This window comes from Chiloscyllium punctatum, chromosome 17, assembly GCF_047496795.1.
Source record: "Chiloscyllium punctatum isolate Juve2018m chromosome 17, sChiPun1.3, whole genome shotgun sequence".
NCBI classification, from domain to species: domain Eukaryota; kingdom Metazoa; phylum Chordata; class Chondrichthyes; order Orectolobiformes; family Hemiscylliidae; genus Chiloscyllium; species Chiloscyllium punctatum.
This window is the reverse complement of record NC_092755.1, coordinates 97,154,952-97,171,758: the sequence shown is the minus strand read 5'-3', so window position 1 is coordinate 97,171,758 and position 16,807 is coordinate 97,154,952. Positions and strand designations below refer to the sequence as shown.

The 16,807-nt window shown below is 42.3% G+C and overlaps 1 protein-coding gene across 3 annotated transcripts in view; it reads right to left on the bottom strand.

Moving 5' to 3' along the window:
* The window catches only part of LOC140488170 (protein-tyrosine sulfotransferase 2-like), a 91,707-nt gene that overhangs the window by 24,796 nt on the left and 50,104 nt on the right, over positions 1 to 16,807 (bottom strand). For 2 of the 3 annotated variants that reach the window (XM_072588025.1, XM_072588027.1), the window contains exon 2: positions 10,140 to 10,231. The exons of the other annotated variant lie outside the window; for it this stretch is intronic. The gene's annotated coding sequence lies outside the window, so the exon portion shown is untranslated. The remainder of the gene's footprint in view (positions 1 to 10,139; positions 10,232 to 16,807) is intronic. 3 annotated transcript variants of the gene reach the window in all.

Sequence of the window (16,807 nt, the reverse complement as noted above, 5' to 3'; positions counted from 1 at the left end):
GTTGCTTGAGCCAAATTAGTTATTGCTTTAAAACACTAGACTCAAATATAATTCCTACATTTATTTTTCCAAATTCACTACCAAGTTGTTACGTGCACAAAGTGATAAGACATTCATACTTACCACATTTTTAAAATATATATTTCCATTCTAACAGGACAATGGTTTATCACTGTATCCTTAACATCAGTTCCTGCCCAAAGGCAGGTCTGTCTCCCCTCAAAGCTCAATCCAACACATTAACCCAAATCACTGTGCTCATATCATTAGCTTATGAGAAAATACAGGCCTTCTTTTAAACTCCTTACTTGTAACTTGCATTGAAACAGAACTCAAATGTTAACGGAGTGATGAGCAGTTGTTGCCCAAAATTAGAACTTAAGTGGTTGTATTTCTGAAGTGCTTTGTCACATACCTGTCTCAGAAATCTGCAATTGTCTTATAATTTTAAGATTAGTATCTAATCACAAGATACATTGTATTTGAAATTTGCAAATGTTATTTTTCTTTTGCAAGTAATAAACAACCACTAAAAATTCAAATAATGTTCAATATTCAAGAACTTGAGCAAACGATTGGCAGGATGCAGCTTTGCGCATCTGTTCGCTCATTAGTTCTTTGATGTTGAAAGAAAGTCCAACACTAAATTCACTCTCAAAATGACCAGCTGAACTTAGTCATTCATTCAAGGCTCCAGCCACCTAGAAAGTACTGTAAACACATATGGCAAATGGCCTTTGGATTTTCTATTCCCAACAGGTGTCACACTTAGAGGACGAGAACCTGTGTGACATTGAGAGAGCAAGCTTTCACAGCCAGTATAAGCAATTTTACAAATCTACAAAGCAAATTAAACAAACTGCTTTTCCAAAATGGTAAGCTGTTATTAAATCAAATGCCATTTCCTCATCCAGTTTATTTTATGCAGGTGACAATTTTTTTTTAAATTAAATTTTTTTAAAAGTACATTTCAATATCAGTATGGAATAATGTGGCACAGCAAGAATAAATATACGTATCTTGCTATAATGCATACATACTATGTCACATTTGCCAGCACCCACTGTTTGAAGACTTGAGTAACAATGAATTGGCATGGTCTCAGAACTATTATCACATTATAAGCTTAAATGTGCAACGTTTAATTTGATCTCAATGAACTTTACTGAGAACAAAAAACAGTATAGATGTTCTCATGACAACAATGTTTCAATTGTACTACACAAAGCACTCAGAAGAGCTGGCCTTAATCTGACTGCGTTTCTCCTTTTTTGGGAGGAACACCTCAACAAGATTTCTGTTTGTCTGCCCTGATTTCCTTGATATTAGAATTAAAGTGCAATTAATAAGTGCATAATTACATGAACAAATTCTGGTTTTCCCAATCTTTTTGAGAAGTGATGGCAAATAATTGTAATATTTAGCATATGATTCCAACTTTTCACATGGCAGTACAGCAAGGAAAAACGTAATTTCTTTCAAAGTGTGTCTGAAATTGATAGTAGCTTTTAACAACATTCAAAGGAAGTTTTAAGACTTTGCATCGATTATAAAGGGATCAAGGGACCCTCCTCTGGCATAGTGGTAGTGACCCTACCCCTGGCACAGGAGGCCTGGGATCAAGTTCCACCTGTTCCAGAGATTATAATGTCATGGAATCCTATAGCACAGAGACCAGCTCTTTGACCCAAACGGGTCCATGCTGACCAAAGCTGTCCATCCACGCTAACCTCATTTGCCTGCACTTGGCCCATATCCTTCTAATCCTTTCTTATACATGTATTTGTCCAAATGCCTTTTAAGTGTTATTAAAGTACCTGCCTCAAACACTTCTGCTGGCAGCTCATTCCATATGCATACCATCCTCTGTGTAAAAAAGTTGCCCCTCAGGTTCCCTTTTGTTCTTTCTGCTCTAACCTTAAACAGATGCCCTCTAGTCCTCGAATTGTCAACTTTGGGGAAAAAAACTGAGTGCATTCACCCTATCCATGCCTCTTATGATGATGTACACATATGTAAGCTACCCAGAGTCTCCTAAGCTCAAAAGAAAAAAGTCCTAGCTTGTCCAACCTCTCCCTATAACTCAGACCATTGAGATCAGGCAACATACTAGTAAATTTATTCTGCACTCCTTCCAGTTTAATAATATCCTTCCTGTAACAAGGTGACCAAAACTGAACACAATACTCCAGGTGTGGCCTCACCAACATCCTATATAACTGCAACATAACTTCCCAACTTCTATACTCAATGCCCTGACTGATGATGTGTAATAACATCTCTGAACAATTGGTTAAAAAAAGAAAAGTTAAACAAAGGAATCAATTATAATGTTCTTCAAAAAAAAAATTGGCCCATGTGATTTGGTGATCCTTCACCTTTTCAGTACCAGTGAGAAGGAAGTTAACGTTGAAACTGTGTGGCCAGACTCAAACAAGACCTGCAGATAATGGCGAAGTGCAGTATAGGGAAGCACAGGGAACAGTCATCCACAAGAATGTGTGTCTATGAAACACAATTAACCAATTAGCCTTCGATAAGGTGCCTCACAGGAGGCTCCTGAGTAAGGTGAGGGCCCATGGTGTTCGAGGTGAGTTACTGGCATGGATTGAGGATTGGCTGTCTGACAGAAAGCAGAGAGTTGGAATAAAAGATGCTTTTTCAGAATGGTAGCTAGTGACAAGTGGTGTCCTCCAGGTTTCAGGGTTGGGGCCGCAGCTGTTCACTTTATATATTAATAATCTTGATGAAGGGACTGGGGACATTCTGGTGAAGTTCGCAGATTATACGAAGTTAGGCGGACAGGCAGATAGTTCTGAGGAGGTGGGGAGGCTGCAGAAAGATTTAGACAGTTTAGAAGAGTGGTCTGGAAAGTGGTGGTGAAATTCAACACGAGCAAATGCGAGATCTTGCACTTTGGAAAAAAAAGAATACAGGCATGGACTATTTTCTAAAAACGGTGAGAAAGTTCATAAAGCCAAAGTACAAAGGGATCGGGGAGTGCTAGTCCAGGATTCTCATAAAGTTGACTTGCAGGTTGAGTCCGTGGTTAAGAAAGCAAATGTAATGTTGTCATTTATCTCAAGAGGGTTGGAATATAAAAGCAGCGATGTGCTACTGAGACTTTATAAAGGTCTAGTTAGGCCCCATTTAGAATACGGTGTCCAGTTTTGGGCCCCACACCTCAGGAAGGACATAGTGGCACTGGAGTGTGTCCAGCGGAGATTCACACAGATGATCTCTGGAATGGTAGGTCTAACATACAATGAACGGCTCAGGATCCTGGGATTGTATTCATTAGAGTTTAGAAGGTTGGGGGGGGGGGGGGAAGATCTAATAAAAAAGATGATGCATGTTTTGGAAAGGATGGAGGCTGGGAATTTATTTCTATTAAACAGGGAGACTAGGACCCATGGGCACAGCCTTAGAATTAGAGGGGGTCAATTCAGAACGGAAATGAGGAGACATTTCTTCAGCAGAGAGTGGTGGGCCTGTGGAATTAATTGCCATGGAGCGCATTGGAGGCCGCGATGTTAAATGTCTTCAAGGCAGAAATTGATAAATTCTTGATCTTGCTACGGGGAGAGTGCGGATAAGTAGAGTTGAAATGCCCATCAGCCATGATTGAATGAAAGAGTGGACTCAATAGGCCGAATGGCCTTACTTCCACTCCTATGTCTTGTGGTCTAACCAGGACAAAGGTAAAGCAGATTGGCAAGTGGATAATTTTACTCCTGCTGTTTTAAGTTTGCCAGAGCTGAACAAACCATTTAATGACATTTATTCATAAAGGAATTTCTGACAAATAAATAATTCAAATTGCTGCAGAGTTGAGAATGTTGGAAATATATGTAGTATTAAAATTCTCTACGATCCTGTGCATGTCAATCAGCATGATGATGCAGATTCCCAACTTAGGAAGTCAATGGTAAGCATGGGCCTTGGAGGAAAGCACATTGAAAAAAATATAAAGGGAGTATTTCGTGGTGCTACATCAGCAAGGATTGATGCAGACAAACAGAAATTAGGAGACTTGGACCATTTGGCCCTCTGAGCCTGTTTAGCCATTCAGTAAGATCATATTTGATCTGTTTTGAACTGCACATTTCCACTTACAGGCATTAATCATTGATTCCTTCGCCAACAAGAATCCACTTCTCTGCCTCAGAAAGCCTTGGATGTGGGATCATTGAACACTTAAGCAGAATATTCCAAATTTGTACAACTCTCAGAAAATATTTCCCTTCATTTCAGTAACAAAAGGGAGATCCCTAATTTAAAAACAGTGCCTCCTATTTCTGGACTCATCCACATAAAATATCCTTTTTATATCCACCTTATCAAGCCCGGTCACGATCTTATACTTTAATGAAGTCACCCTTGAGTCTTTTAAATTCCAGTGGAAACAAGCCTAACTTGTCCAAGGTTTCCTTACAAGACAACCCATTCTTTCCAGGTATCAATTAGCAAGGCTCCTCCATAAATAAGGAGACAAAAACTGCACACATAATTCTAGATGCCACCTCATAAATGCCCTGTATAACTGAAAATAATATTCTTACTTTCATGTTCAATTGATCTTGTAATGAAAGGCAGCACTCCATTAACACTTTTAATTACTTGGTACATCTGAACTTTTTTGGTGACTCATGAACACAGACTCCAAATTCTGAGTTGATCTTTGTTGAAGTAATACTCTGCTTTCTCATTCTCCTTGCAAAAACTGAACACCACATTTCCCATATCTACCAGATTATTGCCCATCACTCAACCTATCTATATCCACTTGCAACTCTATGTCCTCTTCACAATATACATTCTTATTTGAATGTCAGCTATAAATTTATCTACCATGCCTTTACTTCCCTCAAAGACATGGATGTAAATTTGTGAAAAGCTGAGGCTCCATCATCGACCTCTGTGGGAATCCATTTGTTACATTCTGCCAGAAAAAGCCCTATTTATGCATACAGTATTGTTTTTGGCAACCAATCTTTTGTTCACACTAATACGCAACTTCATGCATCACAAGTTCCTACAGGTCGTTCTGCTATAGCGTGTTTTGTTAAAGCGAATTAGTGATAACGTGGTTGCCTAATTGGGGACACTTAAAAGCATGAACTTTTAAAAGTATGTTTTGGCGCTAATGCGATTACATCACCAACACTTTAAGCACGGTTTCTAAAGTGTGATTTTTCTATAATGCAGGGTTGCACAAGAACACAACCATCGCGTTATAGAAGAACTAAGTGTACTTTGTACAATAACCTTTTAATATGGCAACTTTGTCAAATGCCTTCAGGAAATTCAAGTATCGTACAGGCTTCCCTTTATTCATTGTTAATGTTATTCCTTCAAAAAACTCTAATAAATTGATTAAACATGACTTCCTGTTTACTTTGATTTTTTTTTAAAAATGCACAGCTACAGCCACCTTAAATGGTAGATTCTAACATGTTTCCTACAACAGACATCAAGCTAACTGGCCTGCAACTTATTGTTTTTGTCCTCTTTCCCTTCTGAATTGAGTTATACTTACTGCTTTCTAGTCTCATGGAACCTTTACAGAATCTACTTTTGTTGTTTCAGCTTTTAAAAGTAAATCTGCCTCCTTAATATGAAGAATGATTTGCCCGATACTTCAAGTTTCATTTCATTTGGATCTGTTTCATGTTGCAAGACAAGATGCAAACAAGACTTTACATAGTTTGATAAATTTGATTATTTTGGTTTATAGTTTCTCCACAGGGTTTGCAATAAGGGAGAATCATTGAGAAATATATTCAATTCCTTCATTCTAATTAACTTAAACTTGGCATTGGGTTAAGATCTTGAGGGAGTTTTTGAGCCCAATTGTCTTCTCCATAAGACCATAAGACATAGGAGTGGAAGTAAGGCCATTCGGCCCATCGAGTCCACTCCGCCATTCAATCATGGCTGATGCGCATTTCAGCTCCACTTGCCAGCATTCTCCCCGTAGCCCTTAATTCCTCTAGACAACAAGAACCTATCAATCTCGGCCTTGAAGACATTTAGCGTCCCGGCTTCCACTGCACTCCGTGGCAATGAATTCCACAGGCCCACCACTCTCTGGCTGAAGAAATGTCTCCGCATTTCCGTTCTGAAATGACCCCCTCTAATTCTAAGGCTGTGTCCACGGGTCCTAGTCTCCTCGCCTAACAGAAACAATTTTCTAGCATCCACCTTTTCAAAGCCATGTATTATTTTGTACGTCTCTATTAGATCTCCCCTTAATCTTCTAAACTCCAACGAATACAATCCCAGTATCCTCAGCCGTTCCTCATATGCTAGACCTGTCATTCCAGGGATCATCCGTGTGAATCTCCGCTGGACACGTTCCAGTGCCAGTATGTCCTTCCTGAGGTGTGGGGACCAAAACTGGACACAGTACTCCAAATGGGGCCTAACCAGAGCTTTATAAAGTCTTAGTAGTACATCTCTGCTTTTATATTCCAACCCTCTTGAGATAAGAGACAACATTGCATTCGCTTTCTTAATCACAGACTCAACCTGCATGTTTACCTTTAGAGAATCCTCGACTAGCACTCCCAGATCCCTTTGTGCTTTGGCTTTATTAAGTTTCTCACCATTTAGAAAGTAGTCCATTCCTATATTCTTTTTGCCAAAGTGCAAGACCTCGCACTTGCTCACGTTAAATTCCATCAGCCATTTCCTGGACCACTCTCCCAACCTGTCTAGATCCTTCTGTAGCCTCCCCACTTCCTCAGTACTACCTGCCTGTCTACCTAACTTTGTATCATCGGCAAACTTCGCTAGAATGCCCCCGGTTCCCTCATCCAAATCATTAATATATAATGCGAACAGCTGTGGCCCCAGCACCGAACCCTGCGGGACACCGCTCGTCACCGGCTGCCATTCTGAAAAAGAACCTTTTATCCCAACTCTCTGCCTTCTGTTAGATAGCCAATCCTCAATCCATCCCAGCAGCTCACCTCGAACACCATGGGCCCTCACCTTGCTCAGCAGTCTCCCGTGTGGCACCTTATCAAAGGCCTTTTGAAAGTCCAGATAGACCACATCCACTGGGTTCCCCTGGTCTAACCTACTTGTTACCTCTTCAAAAAATTCCAACAGGTTTGTCAGGCATGACCTCCCTTTACTAAATCCATGTTGACTTGTTCTAATCAGACTCTGCTCTTCCAAGAATTTAGAAACCTCATCCTTAATGATGGATTCTAGAATTTTACCAACAACTGAGGTTAAGCTGATTGGCCTATAATTTTCCATCTTTTGCCTTGATCCTTTCTTGAACAAGGGGGTTACTACAGCCATCTTCCAATCGTCCGGGACCTTTCCTGACTCCAGTGACTCTTGAAAGATCTCAACCAATGCCTCTGCTATTTCCTCAGCAACCTCTCTCAGAACTCTAGGGTGTATCCCATCGGGGCCAGGAGATTTATCAATTTTAAGACTTTTTAACTTTTCTAGCACTATCTCTTTCGTAATGGCAACCATACTCAACTCAGCCCCGTTCTCCTGTTGATAACTATAAATAAAGCAACTGGCTACAATGACAGTTTATAGAAACATTATAGAAGAGTTTTTAAACAACTTATTTCTGATCTGTTAAACTGCACTGATATCACTTTAAACAAAGTATCACGAAATCAGCTCTATGCAGTTTAAGGGGGTGGGTCTACTCACAAACATGCAATTCAATCATTTGACAGTACAAAACTTTGTTTTGCACTCATCAGGACAAATTGTGAAACTTCAAGCTTGGACAATCACAACAAATTATACTCTCAGAGAAGAGGGCCTGTTTCACTGAGGCAATGCCAAAGAACTACCAGATCCCCAGCTCCAAAGTAGTTCAACATCGAAGTGTCTGCTGTTAGATATGCTATGATTGAGATGCACTTGCTAAATGATCCTGAGTACACCAATAATTGCACTAATAACTAATATAAGACAATCAACCTTATACTGTGGCTCATTTACGCTTGCTAGAAATAACAAACACTGCATGAGACATATTCTCCATAAACAAAATAAATATGTTCAAAGCTTATGCCTTTTTAAACTTACTGAATCAGTATCAACTTGATATTAAATATATATTGTGGTTATTTTTCAATCAATCAAAAATCTTAACACTTAAGAATAATCGTAGACTGGGCCATTATCTCAGCAGTGACCTCATGTGTTTTTACACACTGGCATACCTTCCAGTATTAATATAAAGTCAGTGTATGATTAAAACATCAAGAATTATAAATGTTTTAGTCTTAAACAGTTTCGACAGTACTTACACCACGAAAACTAGGTAGGTTCAAAAAGTTTTGAATGGCGTGCAATAACCTGAAGGTCAAGATCTTCTAGTTGAAGGTGAGGGTTCTAAAGCCTGTGCCCAGTGGAAGCACGCCAATGCACTAACGAAACTCCATCCACAACAACTTAAACTGGGAGAATGCATGCATGCAAAAAAATCAGCTTTGACCAGGATTATCATGCATTTGGAAAGGCAAAGACTGATTAGGGAAACATGGCTTTGCGAATGGGAAATCATCAATCACTAACTTAACTCAGTTTTTCTGAGTAAGTGACAAAGAAGATTGATGAAAGCAGAGTGGCAGATGTTGTCTATATGGACTTCAGCAAGGCATTTTACAAGGTTCCGCATGGTAGACTGGTTAGCGAGGTTAGATCACATGGAATCTAGGAGGAATTAGCCAACTGGTTACAAAATTGGCTTGAAGATAAGAGACAGCGTTATTTTCTGGACTGGAGGCCTGTGACCAGTGGTATGTCACAAGTATCGATGCTGGGTCCAATGAATTTCATCAAAAGTTTAAATGATTTGGATAGGAATTAAGGAGGCTTGGTTAGTAAGTTTGCAGATGACACCAAAATTGGTATGGGGTGGACAGCGAAGATTATTTGAGTACAACAGGTCCTTGATCAGATGGACTGAGGAGTGGCAGATGGAGTTTAATTTAGATAAATGTGAGGTGTTTCATTTTGGCAAATCAGGGCAGGACTTTTACACTTAATGGTAAGGCCCTGGGAGGTTTTGCTGAACTAACAGACCTAGGGGTGCAGGTGCATAGTTCCTTGAAAGTAGAGTCTCATGTAGACAGGATGAAGACAGCGTTTGGCACGTTTGCTTTTATTGGTCAGTGCATTGAGTATAGGAGTTGTGATGTCATGTTGCAAATGTACAAGACATTGGCGAGGCCACTTTTAGAATACTGCGTTCAATTCTGGCCTACCTGCTATAGAAAAGATGTTGTTAAACTTGAAAGGGTGCAGAAAAGATTTCCAATGATGGTGTCAGGTTGGAGGGTTTGGGCTGTAGGGAATGGCTGAAAAGGCTGGGGCTTCACTTGCCTGGAGTGTCGGAGACTGAGGGGTGATCCTATAAAATCATGAAGGACAAAGATTGGATGAATAGCCAAGGGTTTTTTTCCCAGGATAGGGGGCCCAAATCTAAGCGGCATAGTTTAAGGTGAGAGGGGAAAAGTGTGAAAGGGACCCAAGATGTAGCTTTTTCATGCAGAGGATGGTGCATGTATGGAATGAGCTGCCAGAGGAAGTGGTAGAAATGGGTATATTTACAACATTTAAAAGGCATCTGCACGGGTACATGAATAGAAAGGGTTTTAAGGGATATGGACCAAAGGGGATGGATTAGTTTAGGATGGATAAGTCAGCATGGACGAGTTGGACCTATGGGTCTGTTTCTGTGCACATAACTATAACTCTATACAATTGTTCAAAGATATCACTATTTAAAATCATCAGAACCCCATGTACTAAATTGTATTTTAAAAATATATTGTATGTACACAACTAGTAATGAATCAAAGATAATATACTGCCATTCTGGTGCACTGTAACTGAACTCAAATACATTCCTGGAACTCGCATTTCATACCAAATTCAAGCACAATCATCAACTATTAGTTTCCAATTATATTCAGAAGCAAAACTATTTTACCAATAACTTTTCAATTTCAGTTAGAAAATGTGACATGTACACATGCACACTGTAAACACTAAATATTACAATACTTTTATGCTCAGAAAAGGGTTTACATTTGAATTTTCACCTTGTGCAGTTTCTAGAAATATACTGTATTTAACATCAATCATACCTCAGAGGCAGAATTAACAATCTTGTGTTGAGAAATCATCATTTTTGACATCTACTGCTGTCTTTTCCACGTAAATGAAAAATTACAAAAACCTGGGGAAGAGAAACAAAATTGAAAACTACTGCAATTTAAAACTACTTGTTGATGAAAGTTATTGAATAAACGATGTACTTTAACATTTCAAAATTTGGAACAATAGCAAAAAGTGTTTTTTTGTCCAGAATTGGACAGAAATGATGAAAGATCATGGACCTGAAATTTTAACTGTTTCTCTCTTCACAGATATTGCGCAATCTACTGAATATTCCCAGCAGGTATGTTTTTATTCCAGATTTCCATTATCTGTTGTATTTTATTTTTGGCATTGAAAATATCTAGTGTGAGAGAGTTACAAGACAATTCAGCGTAAGGTACAATTTTACTCCTTAGCAAGGATAATTTTGGACTACGCATGCAGCTTCAGTTTACAAAAGTATTCAGAGAAGATTAACTATGACGATTGCTGATCCAAGGGTACTAAGCTAGCCAGCAATTCATATTGAACACCAGGCACACGATTAAAGAAAACAAAGTGCAATAGTTCCAAGTAAAAACTCATCCACAGCTACGTCCCATTCCCCCAAACAATACTAATGTTACTTGACAAAATATAGAGAGAACAGGAAATTTGAAAGAAAAGATCATTCGGTCAATTACATTAGCTCTGCACAGCATTTGTTTCAGATGGTCTCTTTTGCCTCCTCCCAATAACCACTAATTTCATTTTTATCCTAACAAAAATAATTCTGCCCATCAGTTTCTCTATAGATTCCAGTTTTCCTTAAAGTAGACAAAAAAAAATGTGGTGCAGGTAACTAACACAAGTTCATGGGAGAATACATGTTTAAAACTCTGCATGCAATATATTTGATCTGCTGAATAGACTCTTTCCATTTTTATTTTGCTTTCCTTCCTTCAGTTCCTATTAAACAGAGAACCATGCCATTCAGACCAACCAGTCATGTTCCATTTGAGCCCCCTGCAATCTTATCTTAATTTCTCCCATGTGTACTTGTCTAACCTCCCCTTAAATAAAGATATGCAATATTTTCCTCAATTATTTCCTGTGGTAAAAATACTCAGATTGGTATGTGGAAGAGAGTTACAATGAGCTATACAAAATACGGAAAGTCATCTTTTTGCCTTTCTTTTGTTTGGAAATATTGTTGATGGTTAAAAAGTTGATTTAAAGAAAAGGGACTCTGTGCTAATGGTACAAGATTAAGGATGCAAAAGGTGAAGTGTATTTCATTCTTGTGGCACAGTAGTAGTGTCCCTGCTTCTGAATCAGGAGGCCGAGGTTGAAGTCCCAAATGCTCTTGAGGTATGTAATTACACTTCTGAATAGGTTGATTAGAAACTATCTATAAAGGCACATGTTACGTGCTTGTGGCACAGTGCATTTGACAGGATCCTGGCTCAATTCCCACCAGTTCCAAAAGGAAAAGATTGATTGAAATATATACAAAAGTTTATTTAAGAGAGTAAGAACTCCATGTTACCCTAAAGTTTGCTAGGGAGGAGACAGACATAATGCACTTTGTAAATTAATTTTTTTAACCTTGATTTATGTCTTGATTCTTGCTTCACCTTGTGGCCGCAGCAGAAACAACAAAAGACCTCTATTATCTTTGTCATTATCCACACAGATTGTGTCTTATTGATTGACAACAACATTCATCACCCCAATACACACTGCTATTACTAATGTGTAGTTCCTCCATTTCCCACCTATCATATCTAAATGTTCTTCTGATTCAGAGTTCTGATGTTTCTGTAGCCATAGCTCAGCCAGAGAGTAGATCTGGTTCCTCATAATAAATTAAGGGAACTGACAGCAATAATTATTAACACCATGTGCACTGTTGCACAGACAGTTACATCATTGTTAACAACAATTCCTTTGTGTTTGTTAAAATGTAAATCATGTTTTATAACCCTGCTGTATTCATTCCCTCGCCATTTATGGCCTTCCTTAACTCGGAGAAAGTGAGGACTGCAGATGTTAGAGATCAGAGTCAAAGAATGTGGGACTAAATAAGTACAGCCGGTCAGGCAGCATCCGAGGAGCAGGAGAATGAACATTTTGGACATAAATAAATGGGAGGGGAGTGGGGTGGGGGGAGGAGGAGTAGGATAGCTGGGAAAGTGATAGGTAGATTAAGTTGTGGCTGAAAGTGATAGGTCGGTTGGGACTGGGATAAGGTTGTGGGGGGGGGGGGGCAGGGGAAATGCGTAAATGGGTGAAATCCACATTGATCCCAGTTAGAGGAAGCATTCTTCCTCTAGGCGTTGGGTGGTTAGGGTTTGGCGATGGACGCAACCCAGGATCTGCATGTCCTTGGTGGAGTGGGAGGGGGAGTTAAAGTGGTCAGCCACAGGATGGTGGGGTTCATTAGTGCAGGTGTCCCAGAGATGTTCTCTGAAATGATCCGCAAGTTGGGTGTCCTGTCTCCCCAATAGGAGACCACAGTAGAGAAGACCACATTGGGTGCAATGAATGCAAGAGATAACGTATGTGGAAGTACAGGAAAATTTCTGTCAGATGTGGAAAGATCCTTTGTGGCCTTAGACGGAGGTGAGACAGGAGGTGTGAATGCAGGTTTTGCACTTCTTGCGATGCCAGGGGAAGGTGCTGGGAGGGGAGGATGGGTTGGTGCGGGGGGTGACAAGGAAGTCGTGGAGCGAATGGTCTCTTCAAAACGCAGATGGGGTGGGAGGGAAATATCTCTGGTGGTGGGGTCTGTTTGTAGGTGGCAAAAATGGTGGAGGATGATGTGGTGTATCCAAATTTTAGTTGGTTGGAAGGTGAGGACTAGAGGGGTTCGGTCATTGTTGCGGTTGGAGGGGTAGGGTTCAAGTGCAGAGATGCACTGGAGGGCATCATCGACCACATGGATGGGGTAATTGTGGTCTTTGAAGGAGGAGGCCATCTGGGATGTTCTACAGTGGAATTATTCCTTCTGAGAGCAGATGCAGCAGAGATGGGGGAATTGGGAATAAGGGAGACCATCATGGGGTGTCCCATGGATGGGGTGTGTTGGAGTTTGGAGAAGGGGTCCTTGGAGTGGCCGAGAGTCTTGATGGAAAGCAGAAGCCCAGAGGCGGAGGAAGAAATGTTCAACATTGCAACGTGTGTCAAACCCATTGATCTGGGAGCATAGTGGGATGAAGGTGAGGCCTTTACTGAGCACTAAAAACTCATTCTCAAATGAGAGGGATATTGGGGGGGTGGGGGGGGGGGGGGGGAGGATGGTGAGAACCCCTAGCTGGGAGCTAGGACCTGGTGTGGGACTGGAGTAGAGAGGTGGGATGGAGACTATCACAGGAGTGGGGGTGTGGTTGTGTGATTGAGGGTGAGGTCACAAATGAAAGTGACATTGGCGGTGTTCAGGCAGGTGATGTCAGTGGGGGGGCCGGAAGTGGTTGCAGCAGCGACGAAACAGGTAACGTGCATTAAACTACACAGTCCTTTCCCAGTTAATTTACTCCTTCTACCCAAACTTCGTCAGTTTAAAAGACTTTGACAATTCTGTTTACATTAAGACGTTACTGGTTCCATTTTGAAAAACTCTCCATGATTAGAGTTCATCCTTCTATTAGGTAACATTAACTGCTTCCAGTATTCACCTGACTGGATTCAGTTCCACTTTGTTTTACAGAACGAGATCAAGGATATTATGAGAGGATGATGTTGTCCAATTCTCTTGCTAACCGTTAATACCATCACATCAATCTACTGCCGCCACCGGGGTTAAACAAACTTCACTGAATGGCACGGAGAACAGTTACGGCAGGACGAGGCCTTTAATTCTGTCTGGAGGGCCTCAACTATTCCACAGTTGGCAAGTCACAGGCACTTACTCTGCTGCAAGCAGCAGAGATGGCAGAGCAATCGTGTCTCAGTCACCCTAGCCAATCTGCCACACAGAAAGGAGGTGGGAATAACATTGTGAAGGAAGCATAAAATTACAGTCTTGAGCATGTCCACTGCAACCGGAAAAGATGCAAAACCTGCCAGCACACCACCCCCCCCCCCCCTCACCGTCCTGGGCCTCAAATAGTCCTTCTAGGTGAGACAACGTGGTCTTCTCCATATCAGGGAGACCAAACGTACACTAAGGGAATGTTTCTCCGAGCACCTCAGCCAGGCCCGCAGGGGCTGACCTTACCTCCCAATCACTGCCCACTGCCCTTCCATCCCACTCCGTTTCCAACATGACCATCCTTGGCCCCCTCCACTGCAAACTGGAGGAACAACACCTCACCTTCTGCCTGGGCAGCCTACAACCTGGAGGACTCAACACTGAGATCGCCAATTTCAAATAACCTCCCTTCCCAGCCTCTCCTCTCACTGACCTTCCCTTCCAGCCAGCCATCAACCGGATTCAATCATCCCATTGATGGACCAGATCGTACACTCTACGTGTGTTCACCTATCCCCACCTCACCACCCTGCTCTGCCCTGCCCTGCCTTCAACCTCCACCCACACTTTTGTCTGCAGCTCACCTTACACCCACCCCCTAGTCATGAAGGAGGGTTACATCTGAAACATTGACTTTTCCACCTCTCGTTGCTGCCTGGCTTGTCGTGTTCTTACATTAGGATGGTAAAAACAATGACTGCAGATGCTGGAAACCAGATTCTGGATTAGTGGTGCTGGAAGAGCACAGCTGTTCAGGCAGCATCCAAGTAGCTTTGATGCTGCCTGAACTGCTGTGCTCTTCCAGCACCACTAATCCAGTGTTCTTACATTATCCTGCTTGTCTACCTTGAGCATATCCAAGTCTAGATATCTGCCTTAATTGTGTCAATATTGTCAATCAAGAGAAGTGGTTGCAATTCAGAGTTGGATGGCATCAGATCGCATGTAGAATCCAATATTTCTTCGAACGTTGTCAAGGAGCAGTAGATTAATCAGATGGTATTAGAGGCTAGTACACAATAAAGTTAAAAATCACAGCACCAGGTTTGCACCCCAACCAGTACCCTTCCACTGACACCCTCCTTCGGCTGACTGAACTGGTCCTCACTCTGAACAACTTCTCTTTCCAATCCTCCCACTTCCTCCAAACCAAAGGAGTAGCCATGGGCACCCGCATGGGCCCCAGCTATGCCTGCCTTTGTAGGATATGTGGAACAGTCCATCTTCCACAGCTACACTGGCACCACCCCCCACCTTTTCCTCCGCTACATCGATGACTGACTGTATCGGCGCTGCCTCGAGCTCCTCCCTCCCCTTCCTAGACCTCTCCATTTCTATCTCGGGCGACTGAATCAACATGGACATTTACTATAAACCGACCGACTCCCACAGCTACCTGCCCCCTACTACATCATCTCTCACCCTGCCCCCTGTAAAAACGCCATCCCATATTCCCAATTCCTTCGTCTCCGCCATATCTGCTCCCAGTAGGACCAGTTCCAATACTGAACAACCCAGATGGCCTCCTTCTTCAAAGACCACAATTTCTCCCCAGACATGATCGACAATGCTCTCCACTGCATCTCCTCCACTTTCCGCTCCTCTGCCCTTGAGCCCCGCCCTCCAATTGCCACCAGGACAGAGCCCCACTGGTCCTCACCTGCCACCCCACCAACCTCCCATATACATCGTATCATCCGTCGTCATTTCCGCCCCCTCCAAACGGACCCCACCACCAGGGATATATTTCCCTCCCCTCCCCTATCAGCATTCCGAAAAGACCACTCCCTCCGTGACTCCCTCATCAGGTCCACACCCCCCACTAACCCAACCTCACTCCCGGCACCTTCCCCTGCAACCGCAAGAAATGCGAAACTTGCGCCAACACCTCCCCCCTTACTTCCCTCCAAGGCCCCAAGGGATCCTTCCATATCTGCCACAAATCCACCTGCACCTCCATAGACATCATTTACTGCATCCGCTGCACCCAATGTGGCCTCCTCTATATTGGGGAGACAGGCCGTCTACTTGCAGAACGTTTCAGAGAACACCTCTGGAACACCCGGACCAACCAACCCAACCACCCCGTGCTCAACACTTCAACTTCCTCTCCCACTCCAGCAAGGACATGCAGGTCCTTGGACTCCTCTATCGCCAGACCATAGCAACACGACGGCTGGAGGAAGAGCGCCTCATCTTCTGCCTAGGAACCCTCCAACCACAAGGGATGAACTCTGATTTCTCCAGTTTCCTCATTTTCCCCTCCCCCCACCTTGCCTCTGTCCCAACCCTCTAACTCAGCACCACTTTCCTAATCTGCAATCTTCTTTCTGACCTCTCCGCCCCATCACCCTCATCTTAACCTCCTTCCACCTATCGCATTTCCAACGCCCCTCCCCCAAGTCCCTCCTCCCTACCTTTTATCTTAGCCTGCTGGGCACACTCTCCTCATTCCTGAAGAAGGGCTCATGCCTGAAACGTCGATTTTCCTGCTCCTTGGATGCTGCCTGACCTGCTACGCTTTTCCAGCAACACATTTTCAGCTTGCACCCCAACAGGCCAACATTTTCATGCACAGGTTCATACAAGACTTCTTTTCTGCACATGGCCTCCAACGAACACTATACATCAGATATATTGATGACATTTTCTTCCTCTGGACCCATGGCAAGGAGTCATAGAGATGTACAGCATGCAAACAGG